The 22,359-nt window shown below is 48.4% G+C and overlaps 7 non-coding genes across 7 annotated transcripts; 5 read left to right on the plus strand and 2 right to left on the minus strand.

Annotated features, from left to right (window-relative positions):
• Positions 1–542: 542 nt before the first annotated feature.
• On the plus strand, positions 543–615 carry TRNAV-AAC (transfer RNA valine (anticodon AAC)). Its single transcript has one exon. It is a non-coding gene; the product is annotated as a tRNA-Val (tRNA).
• A 598-nt stretch (positions 616–1,213) lies between these two features.
• On the plus strand, positions 1,214–1,286 carry TRNAV-AAC (transfer RNA valine (anticodon AAC)). The gene has a single exon. It is a non-coding gene; the product is annotated as a tRNA-Val (tRNA).
• Positions 1,287–7,605: 6,319 nt separating this feature from the next.
• On the minus strand, positions 7,606–7,679 carry TRNAN-GUU (transfer RNA asparagine (anticodon GUU)). Its single transcript has one exon. It is a non-coding gene; the product is annotated as a tRNA-Asn (tRNA).
• A 715-nt stretch (positions 7,680–8,394) lies between these two features.
• TRNAH-GUG (transfer RNA histidin (anticodon GUG)) lies at positions 8,395–8,466 on the plus strand. Its single transcript has one exon. It is a non-coding gene; the product is annotated as a tRNA-His (tRNA).
• Positions 8,467–13,791: 5,325 nt separating this feature from the next.
• TRNAG-CCC (transfer RNA glycine (anticodon CCC)) lies at positions 13,792–13,862 on the plus strand. Its single transcript has one exon. It is a non-coding gene; the product is annotated as a tRNA-Gly (tRNA).
• Positions 13,863–18,505: 4,643 nt separating this feature from the next.
• Positions 18,506–18,578, minus strand: TRNAV-AAC (transfer RNA valine (anticodon AAC)). Its single transcript has one exon. It is a non-coding gene; the product is annotated as a tRNA-Val (tRNA).
• Positions 18,579–20,952: 2,374 nt separating this feature from the next.
• Positions 20,953–21,024, plus strand: TRNAE-UUC (transfer RNA glutamic acid (anticodon UUC)). The gene has a single exon. It is a non-coding gene; the product is annotated as a tRNA-Glu (tRNA).
• The last annotated feature ends 1,335 nt before the right edge of the window (positions 21,025–22,359 follow it).

Genomic DNA, 22,359 nt, shown 5'->3' on the forward strand with positions numbered 1-22,359 from the left:
TAAAGGCGGGCTTTTGCCTACACAACGCCTCCTTTTCGCGACTCTGCATTTGGCCAAATGACTCTCCCGATAAAGAAGGGGGACTCAGTGTAACGCTCGGCTCCTGCACCCCGAACCTCGGCGGCAGGCGGGGAGCGGGGAGGGGGTGGCTGCGGCCGTTGCTCTTTTCCCAGGGCTCCGTCCTGCCTCCGCCGCTTAGAGGGGCGGCGTCCACACCACTGAGCGGCGGGGTCTCTTGGAGCTCAGATGCACCCAGGCTTCCGGGAACTCAGGAGTCGGCTGGGGCGACCCCTTTACTCTAGCGCTTAGCTTTGGATCTGGAGACCCTGTGTTAGATGCGAGACCCGGAAGCTAGACCTGGGGGGAACCCATGGTCTTCGCTTCGAGGGAGGCTAGGTACTCCAAGCCAGGGTACTCTTCTTGTCGGAGGGATCGCCTGTCCTCTCAGGTGCTTTTCCTTTCAAAAATGTTTGTCGTCAGTTGTGAAGGACGAAAGGTTTTTCATGAATGTTCCAATCAGCCCTCACTTACTCTCGCGAGGGGTTTCCGTAGTGTAGCGGTTATCACATTCGCCTAACACGCGAAAGGTCCCCGGTTCGAAACCGGGCGGAAACACAGCATTCAGGACTTCTTCCCTTTTCTTTTCTTGGTTTGCGTTTTTGTTTTTCCTGAAATTTACAATCACCTCCAAAAACCAAAAAGTGGCCAGCGGGATGCAACGTGTGTAGCTGCGTTTTTATTCCCCCCCCCCAAAAAAAAACACAGGGGAGGTCCCTTACTACCTGAAAGCCTACTCCTCACTAGGAACCAGGCCTCCTTTCTCCTCTCCCAGTCACACTGGAGACCAGGCCACACAGACAGTCCAAGGTGGCAAACCACAACCCCCACTTCGGTTACTTTTACACCCAGAAAACCCTTCACCTTCTCTTCAGGAACTTAAGTCTCCTCCACACGCTGACACGCATTATGTCTTTGACCCTGTGTTGGATGCGGGATCCGGAAGCTAAGCTGTCTAGACTGTAGGGGTCCCTACGGTCCTCGCTTTGGGGGAGGCAAGGAACCCTAAAGCCAAGGCCTCTCCGGAGCTGCAGACTCTTCGTCTGAGAAATCGTAGGTACTCTCCGGATCCTTTTCCTCTTAAAATATTTGGGTACTGGTTGAGATAGGACACAGAGTTTTCTCAGCTGTGCCGTTAGAAAGAAGCATTTGTGGTGTTTCCGTGGTGTAGTGGTTATCACGTTCGCCTAACACGCGAAAGGTCCTCGGTTCGAAACCGAGCGGAAACAATAAGCACCCACCGATAAGGTGCTGGGCTTTGGTTTTTCCTTTTGTGCCCTCAAGGATTGACAACCGGCCCTCCTTTCTCTGCCCTGAGCTGCATTGGAGATCAGGCCACGGACAGTTCAAGGGGACAAAAGACAGGGCTGACTTCAGATATCTTTACATCCGGGAAGTCCTTTCACCTTCTCTGGGCGCCTGAATATCCTCCACACGCTGACACGTATGATATTTCTGAAAACCAAGAAATTCTTCCCTGTAAACCTCACTTGACTTGCCCTCTCCCCAGACACTTGCAGAACGATTTGATTTGCGTGACACAACAAAAGAGAAAGAATTCAGCAGAATTCAACTCTTCACCGGGTGCTGGAGCCAAAGACGAGTAGGTGAAGGATTTCAGGCTTTGAGTCGAGCTGGTCGCGACGAAAAGGAGCTGTTCCCATGCTATTACCAGGAGACTCCCTGGAGTTGGGTTAGAGATCAGGAAGTAGATAGACTCAGCTCTTCTCTCACTGAGAACCAAGTCTGCTCCTGATTAATAAAGAAATCGAGGTTCAGAAAGAGGGCGTGACCTTGGCCCTGCTGCACACAGCTCTAAAGCTGGAGTAGGATGAAACCCAGGCCAGTTACCTAGTGGTCTGGCCTCAGACACCACATCTTCACCCAGGCCAGGCCGGGGGAGGTGAAAGATGATGAGCAGCGGGGCAAGGGCTTGGAGATTTGCACAGCCTCACTCAGCCATGGGCTGCTGGGAATCTATCCTTTTCTGCTCTGCCTTTAGAAATCTAACCCTTACTGTCAAAGTTTTCACCTAGAGAGGACAAATTTGGTGAGAGTGGGGGCACTGCTGTGCTGTGCATAGATCTAGTGGCTAGGTTTCTGCCCTTTTACTTTGGTGACCTGGGTTGGATTCCCAGTCAGGGAAAGCTCTAATCGCATCGCTGGAAATCCTCACTGGAGGCAGATGGTAGAAAGGTCCACAGAAGATGTTCTGTGCGCAGTTCCTACTGTCAGGTGCCCTTCAGGTAAGGGAGGGGAGATGTGATGAATCTCTGGGGCTTCTACCTTCCACTTTTTCTTCATCTTAGAAACTTAGTCTCTTGTGAGACTCCAAACTGTCTCACATTTGTGGTATTTATCCACAAGAACCTGGGACTGGACTTCTAAAAACTCATTAAATGAACAAAAACAGGAGTTCCCACTATGGCTCAGCGGTAACAAACCCAGCTAGTACCCATGAGGGTGCAGGTTCCATCCCTTAGTTCCCCCCACCCCCCCCCACCCCCAGCTCAGTGGGTGAAGGATCCCACCCTGTACTTATGTCGAAGCAGTTCGGATCCTGCTATGACCTGCAGTGTAGGCCAGCAGCTGGAGCTCCTTTTCTAGGACCCCCACACTCACACCCACACCCACACCCACCCCCACCTGGAAACAACAACAACAACAACAAAACAGGAGTTCTGGAGTTCCCGTCGTGGTGCAGTGGTTAACGAATCCGACTAGGAACCATGAGGTTGCGGCTTCGGTCCCTGCCCTTGCTCAGTGGGTTAACGATCTGGCGTTGCCGTGAGCTGTGGTGTAGGTTGCAGACGCGGCTCGGATCCCGCGTTGCTGTGGCTCTGGCGTGGGCCGGTGGCTACAGCTCCGATTCAACCCCTAGCCTGGGAACCTCCATATGCCGCGGGAGCGGCCCAAGAAATAGCAACAACAACAAAAGACAAAAAAAAAAAAAAAACAGGAGTTCTGGTTGTGGCTCAGAACCCAGCAACATCCCCCCTCAAGGATGTCCTCAGACTCTACCTAACTGTGTGGTTTTTCCCACCTTGTTTTCACACTTATCCTCATATATATGAACTGGGACAACACTTGGAGGAACTTGCAGGCATCTCAACCCAAGGTCACTGCTTGGGCCGCTGTTACTCCTTTCCTTTGGCTTCTCCCCCAAACCAGTTTCTGTGGCCTTGTCCTCCAAAACCAAGGGAAAGCTTTGTCCTCACTAGGAGGCCCTTCTTGCCCCCTTCAGGAACCTGGAATCCGTTCTCTTCAGTAACAAAGCTTCAGGCAGTGTTGTATTCAGCTCTCCCCAAGTGTATGCCAGGCGAGCTCTGTGCTCGTAGGAACACAGCTAGGCTGTAATCCCCCCAGCACCAGCTGTCCCACCATTTCCCTTGGTGCGAGGTGGGATCTGGGGTCAGCCCGAACACTGGATCCACCTACTTTGGGGAGAGAGGCTTCGGGAATGTACAGCTGCCCCATTGGTTTTTGCTTGTCTTTCCAAGCCCTTGAGGGTTTCGACCTGACAGAAATGGGAATGATCTTTCCTGTGGTGGGAGGATGAGGAGAGCAGATGGGAAATGCTTTAAACTGAGGAAGAAAGTACTCAAGAGCTTTCCGGAATTGTCTGCGTCAGCACTGTCATGAATGTGGCTGCCCTGTGATAACTGTATTTAGTCTTGACATGTCCTGGCCTTGATCTGGGTCCAGTCTAAGTCCAAGAAGACAAAGGCATCCTGGTTTGCAGTACATAGTCCATTACTCTTCTCTTGAAAGTGGGGTAGTTACTGAGCTTCTAGTTCCAGAATCCCAGCAGAGAGCTTGAATTTTTTTTTTTGGTGGCATGTAATTCCAGGGGAAAGAAAAAAAAAAGTTAAGATCCAGATAAAATTAGTGGTCTTTGGTGGTAGATAAGAGAAAAAATACTTTTAAAGATTTTAAAGAATCCTAATAATGGGCATATAATGGCATGAGCAATATTTGTGTCATGTCATGCTTCAAAAGATGTCTCCATGTATACATCACATTACTTTAATATTTTCAGTCTAAAAGCTATTTTACCTTATCCTCTGACTAAGGCCAAATCCTTGAAAGTGAATAAACTTGAGCATCTGTGGAGAGAAAGGTGGCTGGAGTCCATAGAACAAAGATCCAGTGTTGGGAGAGATGGAAGAGAGAGTCCAGGCATATGGAAAATGTCTCCTTCAAACAGTCAGCAAAGATCTGCTCAGGGAATACTTGCGGAGAAACTGCATGAGTATAAGAAAAGAAAATTTGCAAAAGATCATGGAACTATGCCTGGTGCTTGCACAGGGCAGAAAATCTTACTCCCATCAGCCATACTGGACTGCTTATCACACATTGACCATTGGCAAGGGCCCTCAGGAAGTTTGTCTGAATAGTTGAAACACTCAGTCCTAGATTGACCTACCAAAAAAATCATAAAGGCAAGATCCAAAGACATTAAACTGATTACAAGTCACTTAACTGTTCCCCAGAATAAATTGCAAGACGATTCATAAGAATGCCAAAATAGCCAGTTTCCCAAACAGGAAAATTTGACAATGTCTGCCATCCAATCAAAGAATGGCAAGTATACAAAGAACCAGGGAAGATGTCACATAAGGAAGAGAATAATCCATCAATCAAAACTGAACCAGAGCTTATATAATTTAAAATTATGAGAGGGTAAAAAAAAGTTATTATGTGCTACATATGTCAAACAGTTAAGTAGAGACATAGAACATACACCAAAGGCCAGAATCAAATGTCAGAGATGAGGTAGTTCCCACTGTGGCCCATCAGAAACAAATCCATGAGGATGCCTATTTGATCCCTGACCTCAGTCAGTAGGTTGGAGATCTGGCATGCCATGAGCTCTGGTGTAAGTCACAGATGTGGCTTGGATCGCATGTTGCTGTGGCTGTGGCATAGGCCAGCAGCTGCAGCTCCAATTAGACCCTTAGCCTGGGAACTTCCATATGCCACAGGTGCAGCCTTAAAAAGCAAAAAAAAAAAAAAAAAAAAAAAAAGTCAGAGATGAAAAATATAACATCTGAGATAAGATTATGGAACATAAACCCACAATCAATTTTAAAAATACCCAAAATGGGAGTTCCCGTCATGGCGCAGTGGTTAACGAATCCGACTAGGAACCATGAGGTTTCGGGTTCGGTCCCTGCCCCTGCTCAGTGGGTTGATGATCCGGCGTTGCCGTGAGCTGTGGTGTAGGTTGCAGACGCGGCTCGGCTCCCGCGTTGCTGTGGCTCTGGTGTAGGCCGGTGGCTACAGCTCCGATTCAACCCCTAGCCTGGGAACCTCCATATGCCGAGGGAGCGGCCCAAGAAATAGCAACAACAACAACAATAACAACAACAACAAAAGACAAAAAAAAAAAAAAAAAAAAAAAAAAAAAACAAAATAAAACTCATAGTCAAAGAAAAACTTTAATGAGTATGATGAGTATGCATAAGTGAAGGGTAGGGCAACCTTAAAAGGCCTAATATAGTTAAAGACCCTAAAAATACTGGGGGGGAAATTCTAGTGAAGAAAATATTTTTTGAAGAAATAATGACAGGAAACATTCCAATCATAATTAAAATTATAAACCCACCAATGCAAGGAATCAAATGAACCCTAGTACAAGGAATATGAAGAAAAACACACCTACCACATTATAATTAAACTGCTGAAATCCATTGAAAAAGAAAGAATCTCAAAAGAAGCCAGAGGATTGGGCATGTATCCAAACAAAACTTTCCTTGAAAAAGACACATGCACCCGCATGTTCATTTCAGCACTATTCACAATAGTCAAGACTTGGAAACAACCTAAATGTCCATGATGGATGATTAGATTAAAAAGATGTGGTATATATAAACAATGGAATACTACTCAGCCATAAAAAGAACAAAATAATGCCATTTGCAGAACATGGATGGAACTAGAGACTCTCATATTAAGTGAAGTAAGTCAGAAAGAGAACTACAACTACTGTATGATATCACTTATATCTGGAACTTGATATATAGCACAAATGAACCTTTCCACAGAAAAGAAACTCATGGACTTGGAGAACAGACTTGTTATTGCCAAGGGAGAAGGGGAGGGAGTGGGATGGACAAGTAATTTGGGTTACTAGATGCAAACTATTGCCTTTGGAATGGATAAGCAATGAGATCCTGCTGTATAGCACTGGGAACTATATCTAGTCACTTGTGATGGAGCATGATGGAGGAAAATATGAGAAAAAAGTATGTATACATGAATGTGTGACCAGGTAACCTTGCCGTACAGTAGAAAACTGACAGAACACTATAAACCAGCTATAATGGAAAAAATAAAAATAATAGTTAAAAAAAAGAAGCCAGAGGAAAAGACATGCTGCATACAGAAAACAAAAATTAAGATTATATCAGACTTCTCATCAGAAGCCAAGCGTATAAGAAGATAGTGAAGCAACATCTTTAAAGGACTGAGGGGTGCAGGGGTGGGGGTGGGGTGAGGTGGTACTTAAAATGCTATGCCTCCTCCTCCTAAAGGAAAAGTCTTTGAAAAATAAAGGCAAAAAATGACATTTACAGATATACAAAATGCTGAAAGACTTCCTCACCTGCAGACCCATGTTACGAGAAATGTTAAAGGAATCTCTAGAAAGAAGGAAATTCACACCAGGTGGAAATCTGGAGGTACACAAATTGATGAGGGAAAACAAAAATGGCATCTGCAGGGAAAGCACACACCCTTTTTTATTTTTTGGCTCCACAGCGTCATTGGAAATTTCCCAGGCCAGGAACTGAACACAAACTACAGCAGTGATAACGCCAGGTCCTTCACCCACTGAGCCACCAAAAAACTCTGAAAATACCCAATATTTCTTATAACTACTACCATTATTGCTTAAATGTCTTTTAATAGCATGGGGCAGGTTGAAGAAAAGCAACAACGATGGATTGTGGGGTTTATAACATATGCGAAATAAAATGCGTGACAACAACAGCACAAAGGAGAAGGGGAGAAATGTGAAGAGCTATGACTGCACTTGAAGGCAGACAGTGGTAAGTTACTGACGTGAGCTCTAAAGGGCAAAGTGATTGTTGAAATAACAATAGAAAGAGGTATAGATGGCAAGCTAACAAGCGTGAGAGAACAGGTACACATACAAAACCGGGTAAACACTGTGGTGGAGCAGTTGCTCTTCCAGAACTCCATCCCACAGGCTTGTGCCCAAGGATGATGCCTGCAGTATTATTTGTAATAGTAAAGGCATGGAACCAAATCAGTTTCAAAAGTGTATGGAAAAGGTTCAATAACTACTACTGCGAGGGAAGAAACTTCACTGCAAAACAGAGCGCAGAGGATAAGGACGAGAGGACCCTGGTTCCAAGCTACCTGTTTTCCTCCAGAGATCTGTGTGATGTTCTTGGAGCAGGTCCGCCTGCTGTGCACTAAGATTCCAAGGAGAGGACGTAGCGGAAAGTGCAGAGTAGAAACGGAAAGTGCGGGCTAGAAACGACCGCAACCGCAAGCCTCTGACGTGCTAAAACGGAGACCCGTCCCTGGGTGGGCTCGAACCACCAACCTTTCGGTTAACAGCCGAACGCGCTAACCGATTGCGCCACAGAGACGGCCGAGGTTGGTGTTCTCTCCGCCCTCTCAGATTTCATTCCCACGGAGAGCAACTGCACCTCCAGGCTAGGCAGAGCCACCCACCTGCAGCGGGATGCAGCTCTACCGGCTCCAAAGCATTGGAAAACCGGAGCAACCCGTGGGGAACCGCGCGTGAAGCAGTGCGTCGAGCCCTAGGGAAGGCAGAAGGGCACCCGAGCCTCCCCGCCGTGCCTCGATCCACAGCCTCCGCAAACGCCAGCGAGCTGGAGACGCCTCGGGCCGCGACCCTCCCGGCCTGAGCCGAGCGGAACCCACGAGAAGCTGAACGCCTGGTCTGGCTGGGGTTGGGCTCTGTGATGGCTCCCTCTTTGCCCCGCATTCCGCCGACCGTAAGCGAGGCGGGCGCTGCCCTCCCTCTGCTCAGCCGCGGGAGCGGGAAGGAAGGGTTTGGGATGATTGACCAAAAGAGGAAACAAACAGGGGCGGGAATGAAGCAGAGGAGGCAAGGACAAAGCAAAGCAAATTTCCTGGAGCCTGTGCAGCGACAAAGGCTGGATGCAGGGGAGATGAGAAATGCATCAGAATGGGGAGGGAAGACGTGAAGGAAAATCAGAAGTGCGTGCAGTTGTTAAGCGACAAAGCAGCTCAATCATTACACTGGATTTATGGCAAAGGCAGTACAACAACAACAACAACAACAACAAGAGCTGTGGGCTGTCCGTCTGGTGGCGCGCCGTGATCGTATAGTGGTTAGTACTCTGCGTTGTGGCCGCAGCAACCTCGGTTCGAATCCGAGTCACGGCACTCTTTTCTTCTTACCGCGCCGACCGAGCAAAGTCTGGAGAACGCAGGTCAAACAAATACTGCCTTAGGCTGTACCGCTTTGGACTTGCCCTACCAGTCTCCGCTTAAGAGAAAATATCTAAAGATACTAAACTATAAAGACAGAAACGTTCAAGGTCTAAATGAGCATTGTGTATAGTCGCTTTCACGAAGGAAATGGTCCAGTCACACGGGGACTGTTTAATTGGGTTTGGGGTTGTTGGTGGAAATATTTAAAATACCGCTCATGCTTTTCTACACAATGTAAAACAAACTTTAAAGAGTCACAATATATCGCAAACCCGGCATGGTCCAAGCTGTATTTTCTAATATCCAACTGCAAATTTTTATCCAAAAAGAAAATTATTAAGATGTAGTCACAGAACGAAATGCACAAATCATTAATGGGCAGCTATGCGAATACTGAAATGTGTGATCATGACCCAGATCACGGAATAGAATTTTTTTTTTTTTTAATCATCCAAGCAGGCCCCAGGATACACTTTCCAGGTAATGCCTATCCATCGCCTGCTGCTTATAAACCATCCTGACGTGTACCCCCTCAGATTAGGTTTGCCCTTTCTTCAAGTTCTTGCATGTCACTGAATATGCAACTTTCTATCTCTCTATCATCAAACAACAGGATGTTTTGATATATATGTATGCATTTGTGTTTCTCACACCTTAATCTTGGTGTTAACGACAAGCATCACACAGACATAAAACTATGTCACATATGAGGAACACTGGAGTCATTTCAAACTACAGCGTAGGGAAAGGTTCATATGCATACCTTTCTACTATGATTTGCGGATGTGAGAATAAATGTTCATTAAAGGTAAGGGAGCTGTGGGCACACACATCCACACCCACACCCACACATACACACAATTGGCAGGGAAAGCAAGTCCAGTGGCCTTCTATCCTAGAGGTTTTAGTATGGGGGAGTGGAGGGGAGCCCTGAGGCAAGTCCTAGAAAAGTGGAACTTTTACTGTCACCGAAGAGCACTAAAACGGTGATTAGAAACTAGAGTATGGCTGCCAGTCACAGGTGTGTCTAAAACACTCGCGGTTCCATAATTTCCTGTGCCAGCGGCAACAGTTGCAGAAAATTGCCTCTTCTCACTTCTGCGACTTCTCTTGAGTCCATGTAATAGCGGGACATAATGTCTGTGTAGATGCCAAGCGGCAAGGGAATCTCAGACTAATCATTTTGCTGCCTATCTTGCTAAACTTATTTTCTTTCTTTCTTTTTTAGGGGGGTGGAGGTGGGCACTCAATTTATTTCCACATTTGTCAGGTGAGTGTATGTGAGTGTGTGTGTGTGTGTGTGTGTGTGTGTGTGTGTGTGTGACAGAGAGAGAAAGAAACTTTCCTTATTTGCTTCTCTCTCTCTCTTTCACTGTTTAACGACCCTAGACTCTGAGCTATGCTAGGCACTGTGCTATCTCTTGAGAACATGTTATTTACACACGCAGCCTTGGTTTCCCAGGAAACACGAATCGTTTTCACCTGAAAATATGCCTTTGGAAGACAGTGTCAAATAAAACGTGCTTTTGTTAGAACACAATTTAAAAAATAAAAGTGGACCCATCACACCTTCAATTCAGACAGGACAGTCTTTCCAGAGGAAGACACTTCTGAACTGAGACGCGAAGGATGAGAATGAATCCGAAAAATGAAGAGGGAGTTTCGGGAGGCCGCCCACCTCACCCCAGCCCTGTAGAGAGAAGCAAGTACCTGAAAGTGAGGGAGTTCCTGACACATGAGGTACTTCACTGTTGCTGGTCCTGAGAACTGGCCAGAGATATTCTGCTGATGAGGAAGGGGGAAGGGGGAAGCAGATTACATGTCATAGATGTAAGAGGACACTTTAGGGAAGGACTTTGGGGACCCTAGGTGGTTTTAGGCAACAGGAGCATCCAGGTCCAGGCATGTCCTGCAGAGGGGTCACCCAGGATGCAGATGGGTGTGGACTAGACTGGCCGTGGGGAGACTGGCTTTCTATCTGGTTGCATTACTGGCGGAAAGTGTTGACGGATGGAACCGGACAAAACTGCCATTCGAAAAGATAATGCACCCCGATGTTCATAGCAGCACTATTCGCAATAGCCAAGACGTGGAAACAAATGAAACGTCCATCGACAGATGAATGGATTAAGAAGATGTGGTATGTACACGCGAGGGAATGCTACTCAGCCATAAAAAGAACGAAATAAGGTCATTCGCAGCAGCACGGATGGACCTAGAGATTATTACACCAAGTGCAGTAAGTCAGAAAGAGAAAGACGAATACCATGCGGTATCACTTCTATGCGGAATCTAAAATATGGCGCCGATGAACCTCTCTACAAGACAGAACCAGACTCACAGACATAGGGAACAGTCCTGTGGTTGCCGAGGGGGAGGTGTGGAGGATGGCTGGACTGGGGGGTTGGGCTTAGCAGATGCAAACTATTCCATTTAGAATGGATAGACAACTAGGTCCTACTGTATAGCACAGGGAACCATAGCCAATCTCTTGGGCTATTCCATGATGGGAGATAATATCAAGAAAGTATACTCAGGAGTTCCCGTTGTGGCACAGTGGTTAACGAATCCGACTAGGAACCATGAGGTTGCGGGCTCAATCCCTGGCCCCGCTCGGCGGGTTAAGGATAACGGCGTTGCCATGAGGTGTGGTGTAGGTCGCAGGTGTGGATCGGATCCCGAGGAGCTGTGGCTCTGGCGTAGGCCGGGCGGCTATAGCTCCCATCGGACCCCTAGCCTGGGAACCTCCATATACCACGGGAGTGGCCCTAGATAAGGCAAAAAGACCAAAAAGAAAGGAAAAAAAACAAAAACAAACAAACAAAAACACCCAACTATAATAGAAAAAATAAGAAAATTTTAAAAAATTCATAGCATATATGTACAATGGAATCACCTTTGCTGTATAGCAGAACTTAGCACAACATTATAAATAAGCTATAGCTTATTCACAATTAAAACAAAGAGTTGATGAATGGAAGCATGCAGGCTTTTAGTGGCAGGAAGCCAGGGTGCATCGGATAAACTTAAGCACTATCTGTGGGTTATACTGGACATAATACACTTCCAGGCAGGGAGGATGAAAGAGTATATCCAAAGAGGGTAGCAAGGTCTGGTTTGGGCCACAGGGTGGTTGGCGGTGAGGGTAAACACCCTAGGTAAGGGTAGAAACAGCTTTGGGTGTTGTCTTGGATTGATGGAACAGACTGATGGAAACGCTTGAGAGACAGGGCACACTACTCTTTGGGAGACCCTGCGCCTGGATCTGGTCATCACGTGTTGAGGAGGAGGGTGGTGTGTGCTGCTGACAGGAACTCTCTGGTGACGCTTAGCATTTATGACTCTGAGGCGCATATGAGGCATTGACTTGCGCATTAGGAGTTGTGAGTTGAAAGTGCAGATCTGTAGTTTAGAAAGAGGTATGGGAATCAGTGTAGATCTGGTCGATGGACATGGTAACTGAAAGCATGCTGGCCAGAGCTACTGCGTGTCTTGGGGGTTGGGCAGAGGCCAGACAGACCCAAAGATCTTCCAGGTCAAGGTGATGGCCGTGCTCCTTGTTGAGACCGAGTTTGTGAGCTCAGAAACAGCTTCTACCTAGCTGGGCTTCTCAGCAAGGGAAGCATGACTGCACTTCTGCAGCTCTTACCTTTCAAAAAGTCATATGGATTCCTAAGTCCCAAGGTGTGGGGGAGCCCCTCAGGTTCCCTCTTCAGTGCAGTTTCCCCAGAGAAGATTTGGAAGAGAAGTCTATGTTTCCATTTCATCGGAGGTCCAGTATGTTAACATTTCACCCATGAATACTTTTCAAAAAATTAGCCTGCTTCTTATACAACCAACACACCAAAGCCCGCACCTCATATGCATCTCAGAGTCACAAATGCTAAAACTCAGCACCGTACAAAGTTCAATTCTGGAAATTAGATTCTCCCATATCATCAAACATTGATTGCAAACTTAATATTATTTAATCTTTTAGTAATCATTACATGTCACATATCCATCCAAATGCTTTGAACACCTTAAAAAGCAGACACAGAGCGGTCTGTTGTCATAGTGGTCACAAGACCAACTCATTTTTCTTGTACGAAAAACAGTTAGAAAGAGCTAACTCCCTTGACCAAGGTGTGTTTCTTTACCATCTCTATTTTGATTCTGGCCCTCTTCTTCTAATTCTAGTGTGATTCTGCTTCTACTGCTTATTTCTCCCTCGGATCAGAATTTTAGACCCAGCAATTCCACTCCTGGGTATATATCCAAAACAACCAACCAACCAACCAACCAAAAAGCCACTAATTCAAAAAATACGTGCAATCCAGTGTTCATCGCAACATTATTTACAGTTGCCAAGGTGTGGAAGCAACCTAAGCATTCATCACACACACACACACCCCCACCCCCACCCCCCCCACACACAGGCAGAGGAATACTACTCAGCCGTGGAAAAAGAACAAAATGTTGCCGTTTGCATCTAGCTCATGGATCCACTCGGAGGGCAATTGTGCGGAGTGAAGTTAGTCAGCAGCGAAAGACAAATACTGTAGGATATCACTTACATGTGGAACCTAAAAAATACCACAAACGAGTGAATATAACCAAAAAAGAAGCAGACGCACAGATATGGAGAACAAACTAGTGGTTACCAGTGAGGGGGAGGGGCAACATAGAGCTGGGGGAGTAGCAGGTACAAACGATTGGGTGCAAGAGGCTTCAGGGTGTTTTGCACAACGCAGGGAACGTAGCCAAGATTTTGCATTAAGTGTAAGGAGAAAATAACCTTTACAAGTGTATATTTAAAAATCTTAAAGTTAAAATCTTTAAAAAAAAAAAAAAAAAAAGAATTTTGCTTACCTAACCAGGTGAGTGGGATTATTTTCTCGGGCTCCCTAAGGTAAGAGGTTGAGGTGACAGTTGAAGGTTTAGGTCTATCTAGGGTGGGAGACAAGCGATCTGGATAAATGTCTGATGTTTTTCTGCGGGGTTGGGGGGGGTTGTTTTACGGTTGGAAAGAGCCTGATTTTATCAGAGTTGTGGTGTGAGCAGACAAAACTGGTACTTTGATATTTTCAGTTGAATGTCCCCGCTTCGTGCTGTTGCCAGATTGCCAGTCTCCTTGGCAAGCCTTTCCTTGGAGTGCCTGGCGGTGTGTCAGACTCTGTCTTCAAAAGACAGCGCTGTAAGCCTATTTTGGAACTTGTAGTTTCGCGGCCGCGGGGCTCTAGGTCAGGGTTCCGGAGATTCTTCCCTGAGATGTGTCAGGGCGCCCAGCCAGGCGGAGCATTGGTGGTTCAATGGTAGAATTCTCGCCTCCCACGCGGGAGACCCGGGTTCGATTCCTGGCCAATGCACGACCGACGCCGGTGTCTTTTTTCCCCTCCTCGACTTACCACGCCTCCTTGTTTTGTCTGGTGCACAGTCAACTCCCAATAGTCTGTGGTTCTGGCCACCAGGAGTAGGAAAATGAGAACTAGAATCCTCAGGGCACCTCAGAGCAGAAGATACAAGGGATCAACCCGAACTGGGGCTTTGCAAGAGCCCTGCGGCGGTGGCCTGTTTGGGGGGGCGGGGGCGCGGTATATGGAGTAGCATTTGCATGGCAGCGCGGCAACCCGTCTCGCCCGCCAGTTCGTACCTTTTAACCTGCGAGGGTTTCTGGTGGGCCTGGCTCTGAGGCCGCCGTCTCTTTGAGTAACACTGTTTGTTCGGGTTTCTGGAGCCATCAGGTCAGATTCGCGCTCTGCCTCTCGGGCTAACGGTTGGGCCACGTCTCACCCGGGAGCGAACGTCAGGAGAGGAAGGTCCCCGGAAAGAGAGCGGCTGCGGGACCCACAGACACCCGAGTGTGGAAGGAGGTGGACCCAAGGAAGAGGAAGGTGTGCAGGGAAGAACCCGCGTGGACAGGAAGGGAGCTTGGAAGAGGGGGCCTGGCGCAGAGGTGACGAGAGCCGTCTGGAGTCGGCACGGGACCCAGGGTCGAAGTGGTAACGTTGCCAGCCCCCAGGGCCTCTGCGTGTTTCGTGGACCCATCGGTGTTCCGGGAAGGATCCCGTGGCCCTGGTAATGCGTGTCCACAGGTGTTATCCTGAAAATTGTGTTTTTTCAAATGGAAAACGAGCTACGGAAGCTGGGAGCCCTTTATCCGTTTTTGTTTTACACCGCTTGAAGGCTCCGAGCGCGACTAACTTTCACCCCCAAATCTGTGGCGGATTCCCCTGTTTAACGGCAGTACAAAATCAAGGATCCATGACATTTTGGAAGTTCCCCCTCGCTTTCTGTTTTATTTATTTTCAAGAGTTTCCATATTCTGAGATCGTCTTTCTACATTTGGAATCTAAAACGATGGCAATTCCTCAATTCCTCCTGTGCTTTAACGGGTAGTAACTTTTTGCCTCATCCCCTGCTCCCATTTTCTTTTTCTTCTTCCTCTTTCTTCCTCCTCTCCTCCTCCTCCTCCTACGCTCTTCTCTTCAACCTCCTCCTCCCCTCTATCGCCTCCTCCTCTTCTTCACCACGTCATCTTCTTCACCAATCTGTAAGGCTATCTCACTGGGGGTTCCCTTTTAATATTCTTTATGGAGGAAGAATTTGAGCACCAATCCATGTGTGTTAGCTACTTGGATTTTTCTCTTACATGGTGTCTCGCCCGCCCCGCCTGCCCCGCCCCAACCCTTGGTGATTTTCCTATAGGTCTGTCGGTGTCTTCTTGTCTTGTCATAATAATGCATTAAATATCCTCAGTGTCAGTTATTGTGCTGAGTGCAAGTACAGTCGCTCAGGTTGTGGCTTGTCTTTTTCACTCATTATTCTGTAGTTCGATGAACAGAGATGCATAACGCGGTCAAACGGCGCAGTCTCTTCATTAAGAACTGGTCTTTTTATCTTACTTTTAAAGTCCTTGAGATCATGGAAATGCCCTGCTACATGGTACCAGTTAAAATCATTTTAAGTTTCATTTCACGTTTAGGTGCTTAATCCACACTGAAATGATTTTGGTGATAGCGGAGGTAGGGGTCAGATTTCCTTCCCCTGTCCTCTCCTCAGTGCATGTGATTGAACTGTACCACTGTTGAATATTTATAATGCTTTTAATACTTTCGTTTCTTGAAACCTCAACTTAGTCCAGTTTCTTTGATTTAAAATTTTTTTTTGTATACCAGATAAACTCAGTTCTCCTCATAATTCTCATAATTCATCTTTCATATATGGGACTAACTGTAGTGTTTATTTTTCATCTCCACTTCTTATACTTTTCCTTTCTTTTTCTTGCCTTTCCTCACTGGGTAAGTTCTCCATCACAGTGGTGAAAAGATGTGGTCAGAGCAAAACCTGTTTTCCTGATTCCTGATAGTTCCTCATTTTTAAGGGTCAAAGAGGGAAAAGCCAGTATTTTATCATCAACTCTAATGTTTGCCGAATGTCTTTTTGGTGTGTGTTTATCTTGTCTTTCTTTGGTTTGGAAAATACCCGTTAGCAGGTTGGGGCCCTGCTCTTCCATCCTGTTTTGCGAATAATTTTTTAAAATGGTAAATCAATGGAGAAGTTTTTTCAAACACTTCTTATGTGCTGAAGTGTTTATGATTTTCCATCTTTACATTGTTACTGTGGTGAATTAGATTAATATATTTTCTAATGGCAATCGACTAACCTCCAGTAGAAGATGAAATTTGTCATGATTATAATTGCTTCATTCAGTATTTTTTAAAAAAATCACCACTGTATTCAGTAGTAAGACAGGTCTACGGTTTCCATCCTTTTTACATTGCCTTTTTAGAGATTTGGTTTCAATCTCAACTCATAAAAATAAGGTGGAGACCATGTACCATCTTTTACTTCTTTTGGAATTTGTTAGCTTAGGAGTCACGTCCTCTAATGAATTTTTTCGGTCCTGGAGCTTTCTTTGTGGAAAGATTTTTAAGTTTTGATTTTAAAAAAATGTAACGCTTGTAGGACTAATTCATTCTCCCCCCAAACCGTTATTGGAAAATACTCAGTTCCTCTAAATGTTTAAATGTGTTAACATGTATGCGTTTATGATATTCGGTTATTGCTCCCTTAGGTCTACGAGTTCAGTAGTGATGACTCCCTTCTTCTCTTTTTAACAGTTTTAGGAGTCTTTTCAAAGAGCCAATCGTTTACTTTTTCTCTTCGGTATATTTATTTCTTTAAAAAATTGTTTTTAAATTTACAGTACATTCGATTTATGATGTCGTGCCGATTTCTGCTGAACAGTGTATATTTATTTCTAATTTCCAAATCCCTGCTTTTCTGTATAGTTTCTGCTCCTATCTGCTTTTGCTGCTGTTGTTATTTCTTCTGTAACTGTATGAGATGAAGATTTAGCTCTTCAGCAGTCGGCCCTAACTTTCATGATCTACACTTAAAGCTGTGTGCTGTCCTCTGAAGACTGGTTTGGCTGCACCTTCTGCACATACATGGCATTTTCAGTTTTGTTTGATTCAGACTAGTTTCCAATTTTCCTTTTCACGTCTGCTTTGACACAATGATTGGGAGAGGTGTTTCTAAAATTTCAAACACAGGAGATTTTGTCCTTCTATTTTTACAGCTGAATTCTAGATGCTAGTTGATTCTCTTTAAATGTTATGTGTGGCTACCTCTGTGACCCTAGGGTGAATATAATTTCCTCTGAATACATTCTCCCCTGCTGGGCTCTTTGGATTTATTACCAGTTGGGGAACACCCACCAAGTTGAGGTCTTGCATTTTTCCCAGACTACCCAAGCCAGGCGTGCTTAAGCTTAAATCCACCAGAGGTCAAGTCTGTGGCCACGATTTCTCACGAACGTTTTACGCTTTCTTTTCCCTTATCCTGCTTGTGGCCCCAAGGCTGCCTTGTCCAAAATCCCAGGCATTTGAAGGGGCGGGACTAGATCAGATCACCCTTACCCCGAGAGCCTACAGCTCTGCGGTCCCAACTTAAAGTAGTGAGGACCTCCTATAAGACTTCACAAGGTAGCCTGGGACTGAAACTTGACTTCCATATTTCTTGTACTCAAGGCCCCTGGCGACAGAATAGGAAATAAGGGTGTTCCACGAGGGAACAGGATAAAACCCCAGAAGAAGAACTGGAGAGTGACGAGGAGACAGGCAGTCTACTCCAGTAAAGGTTAGATTTCGGAGATGCGGAGAGCAGGGAAAAGGTGACTCCAGTGGCCCAGGGCTGAAAGCAGGTGTACAAGCCTCCCTCCCAGTCCGTGCTCCATGGCTCATCACTCTTCACCTCTCCAGGCCTGGCGGGGGCGCTTTGGGCTCTGAGGTCAGGCCAACAAGGTAACTGGCTGGGCTCCAGCCTAGCATAGCTTTAGCGCTGTGTGAGGCAAAGCCAAGGCCCTGCTCTCTTTCTGAACCTCGGTTTCCTTGTGAGTCAGGGGCGGACTTGGCTCTCAGCAGGCCGACGAGCACATTCATCTGTCCTGATCTCTGACCTAACTCCAGGGGCTCTCCTGATGATGGCACCGGTAAGGACTCGTTTTCCTCCACGACTGGCTCTATTCGTGGAGCCTGAAAGTTTTCCCCTTCGTGCCTTTGGCTTGAGCCCCCGTTGCAAAAAGTAACGCGTTCTCTTTTGTGCGGTCACATAAATCAAATCATTCCCCCAGTGTGCCAGGATGAGGGAAAGCCAAGTGCGCCTCCCAGGGATGAGTTTTTCTGGTTTTCAGAGACGTGATGTGTGTCAGCGTGTGGAGGAGGTTTAGGCGCCGGAAGAGGTGAGAGGATTTCTGGATGTAAAGGTGAACCGAAGTGGAGTTTGTCGTTGGCCACCTTGGACTGTCTGTGTGGCCTGGTCTCCATTGTGACTCAGAGAGGAGAAGGGAGGCCTGGTTCCTAGTGAGCAGCAGGCTTTCGGGTAGTAAGGGAACTCCCCTGTGTTTGGGGGAGATAAAAATGCGGCTACACACGTTGTTGCATCCCGCTGGCCACTTTTTGGTTTTTGGAGGTGACTGCAAGTTTCAGGAAAAGAGGGCATAGGTGCCTGTTTCCGCCCGGTTTCGAACCGGGGACCTTTCGCGTGTTAGGCGAACGTGATAACCACTACACTACGGAAACCCTGCCCGTGCAAGGGGTTGGTGAAACAGCCAGGAAAACAGCTGGTCCTGCCACAGCTGGCCACAAACATTTTTGACAGAAGAAGAAAGAAAAAAAAAAAAAAAGACCTGGGAGCACGCGCGATTCCTCAGACAAGAAGGGTACCCTGGCTTAGGGTGCCTCGCTTCTCTCGAAGCGAAGACGTCCCCCGCTTCCCCCACCACACACGCTCTAGCTTCGGGATGCCGGATCCCGCATCCAACGCAGGGTCTCCAGATCCACAGCTAAGCGCCTGAGTCGCCCCCGCTGACTCCCCAGTTCCCGGAAGCCGCGAGGGGCGGGGATTGGGTGCCTCTGAGCCCCGGAGACCCCGCCGCCCAGCAGTGTGTTCGCCGCCCCTCCGTGGCCCTTTTCACGCTGCCAGCGGTCAGTCGGAAATGCGCGGTGCTTCGAATCCACTCGGGAACCCCAGGACCCTCCCTCCCTCTGCCCCCACGCGCCTGACCCGCGCGCTCCTACCTCACCAGCCCTTTCCCCCGCAGCGCTTCTCGGGCGTCGTCCTCGCCTAGTGTGAATCCACTACGTTAGTCACACTTTCACGTGTAGCAGGAACCGTAGCAAAGGCTGACGTCTCGGGTCAGATGGCTGTTCGAAAACAGCGAACGGCAACGCAGGCCGAGACGCGCTTCCCGGCCCGGGATTGGATCCGTTCGAAGCCCAGCCCAGCATAAAGAGGTGGAGGACCCAGGCCGCGGTCCACGCAGACCTCACGATGGCTCATTCCTCCCTCATTGTACTGGAGAGTCTTCCGGAAGGACAGTTTCGTTCTACCATTTACAAGGTGAAACCTCTTTTATTTGCCTGTGCACTTTTCTAGTCCACCAGGTGACGGGGTGCGAATTTTACCCGAGGACGGATAAAGAGGTTCCACGGGAAGCCGGCGTCTGGAGGGGTTTTCGCGTTCACCCCACAGCGCACGGCCAGCAGGCAGAAGGAGTTTCTTTTTGCTGAGACCCTTTAACATAATGTCTGTCTGTCTCTCGGGTTTCCTTTAGAAGTAAAGCGTAAAAAGTTTAGGGGAAGCTTGGGCCATTTTCTCCAGCAGTCGCTTGTCTGCTTTTCCCGGTGCGGCGGTCAGCCCGTTTCCTTCACGCCTCAGGTTCAGGTGCTCGACCCGGGGGCCGGCGCCAGCAGCGTGAGCACTGGCTCCGAATGCCGAACGCTGAGGCTCTGGCCTGATGTGCGTCGCCTCAAACAGCAGTCGAAGGTGCGAGCGGACTGCACCGTCGTCGCCGGCGCTGGCGCGCTGAGTCCCCAAACAGGCGGACTTAAAAACAGCTTTCGATCTGGACATTTCAGGCTCTATCTTTCACCTCCCACGCCCAGCCAGAGGGAAGGATTCACTGTCTTTCCCTCGCGCCCGGCCCGTGGCCGCCCCAGGTGGACAGGACGCGGGGGCAGTGGTCCTTTTCCCGACAGGGACCGAAGGCCGGCGGGCGCCCTAGGAACCACCAATACGCGCCCGCGCCGCCGGGTCCCGCAAACCCGCTAAGGCGGCCCCTGGAGCGTCCCTGCAGCAGCTGCAGGAGGCGCGGGGCTCCAGACCCGGTGAGAGGAGCGCGCTGAGGGGACCCGGCCCTGCCGCTGCCCTCGAGGACCGGCCCGGAAGCCGGACGGAGCCCAGGGGAAAGCGCAACGGCCGCGGGACACACCCCTCCCCCATCCGAGGTTCGGGGTGCGGGAGCCGAGCGTTACACTGAGTCCCCCTCCTTGATCGGGAGAGTCATTTGGCCAAATGCAGAGTCGCGAAAAGGAGGCGTTGTGTAGGCAAAAGCCCGCCTATTAACCGAGAAGCAAACGCGAAGTCCTAACTGGATGTGGGGTCTGAGGAAAACGCCGTGTCGGGAGACGACCCTGGGGCTGAGCGTAAGGCAGGCGGGAGCTGGCGTCCTCTAAGGCGGGAAAAGGCAGGCGCAGCAGGTCGTAGCGGCGAGACCCGGAACCCAGGTCTGGGCGCGGAGGCTTATTTGAAAGCGTCTTCCACCCAGCCGTCCCCGTTCCGGCACCCGCCGCCGTCCTTTGTGAGGCTGGGGGTCCCGGGGGTCTCACCCTGGGCGCCTCCCCACCCGCCTCTACTGTCCCGGCCCCGGCGACCTTCTCTCCTCAGGCGGCCGCCGGGCAAAGAAAAGCTCGTCTGCTAGGGCAGCTGTGAGGTGCGGCCGGGGCGAGGCAACCTGGCTGGCCTCGCAGGCGTGTCCAGTGTCACGCAGAGCTCTCAGCCTTTCGCGTGGGGCTCTGCTTGTGGAGAAGTCAGTGAGGGATCGTTTTTCGGGTACAGCGCCTTGGCAGGGTGTGCGGCCTTCGGAAGTTCACTCATAAACCAACGGCTCGCGGTTCCCTGGTGGTCTAGTGGCTAGGATTCGGCGCTTTCACCGCCGCGGCCCGGGTTCGATTCCCGGTCAGGGAAGGTTGCGTTTTTCTTTCCTTCCTTCTTCCTTTTATAACAGAGTCTCGGCACCCAGCCATCTTCACTTCAACGCCTAACGTGCCCTGTGCCCCAGGGTCCAGATGCAGCCACCTGGGCAGCCATCTGTCTCCACTCCTCCCTTCACCTCAGAAACCTAACATCTCGCTGTCAGTGTCCATCTAAAGAGAACTTGAGATCCGAATACCAATTATTCCTTTAAGAAAATTTGGAAACATACAAAAATTTGCAAGAATAGTGACATCGTATATTCATCACCTAAATGCACCAGTTAACATCACCACCACTCCCCCCCTCCCCCGGCTCTCTAATTCTCTCTCCATATACATGATTTAATACACCATTTGAGAGCAGCTTGCAGACATCCACTCATGATCGCTGGTTGGGACTTTCCTTCGTCGTGTCCCTTCAAGCCAGCTTTGGTGGGACCTGTCCCCCAAGGCCAGCGGAAGGATTCGTCCTGGTTAGGAGGTCCCTCTTACCTGGTTCTCTTCAAGCTACAAGAAGCTTCAGGCGGAGATGTACTCGGTTCTCCCTGATAGTGCAGGCCAGGCACCCCTGTGCTTATAAGAAAACGACCAGTTTGTCATCCACCCAGGACACGCTGCCCTCCGGACTCCACTTGGTTGCCTCCAACAGGCCCATTCCCTTTCAGGCCTAGTCAACTCTATGGTCTTTCTTATGGTGTCCACTTCTCCCTCCTCCTTCTCCACCCTAGCTGTGTTCCTGGGGACAGCAAGCCACCCCTCTCAACCAGCAGCAATGGCCCAACACCTCTCTAGTGCTTGGGGAGGGAGTTGGATCAAAGTTTTCCTACAAGAGGAGCGAGAACTTGCGATGGCAGAAGGCAACCCCTTGCTTTGTTGGGTCTCTTGGCAGACATGAGGGAATCGACACTTCTTGACAGGTTGTGACACATGGCCCATGGACCTGGCCAGCTTGGTCCACGGCTCCCTTACCTTTAATGGACAGTTATTCTCATATTCACAAATTACAGTAGAAAGGTATTATTATGAGCCTTTCCCTATGCTGTAGTTTGAAATGACCCCAGTGTCCCTCACATGTGACATAGTTTTACATTAGTGTAATGCTTATCATTAACACTAAAATTAAGGCGTGAGAAACACAAATGCATGCATATACATCAAAATATATTGTTGCTTGATATTAGCTAGATAGGAAATTGCATATTCACTCACATGACCTTGAAGAAAGGGCAAGCCTAATCCAAGGGGGTAGACTTCGGAATTGGATAGGCATTACCTGGAAAGTGTATCAGGGCCCCGCTTGGATGTTTAAAAAAAAAAAAAAAAATTC

This window comes from Sus scrofa, chromosome 4 (genome assembly GCF_054392235.1).
Source record: "Sus scrofa isolate SSC_HxYL_T2T_F1_AM1 chromosome 4, Sscrofa_HxYL_maternal_Yorkshire_Landrace_v2.0, whole genome shotgun sequence".
NCBI classification, from domain to species: Eukaryota; Metazoa; Chordata; class Mammalia; order Artiodactyla; family Suidae; genus Sus; species Sus scrofa.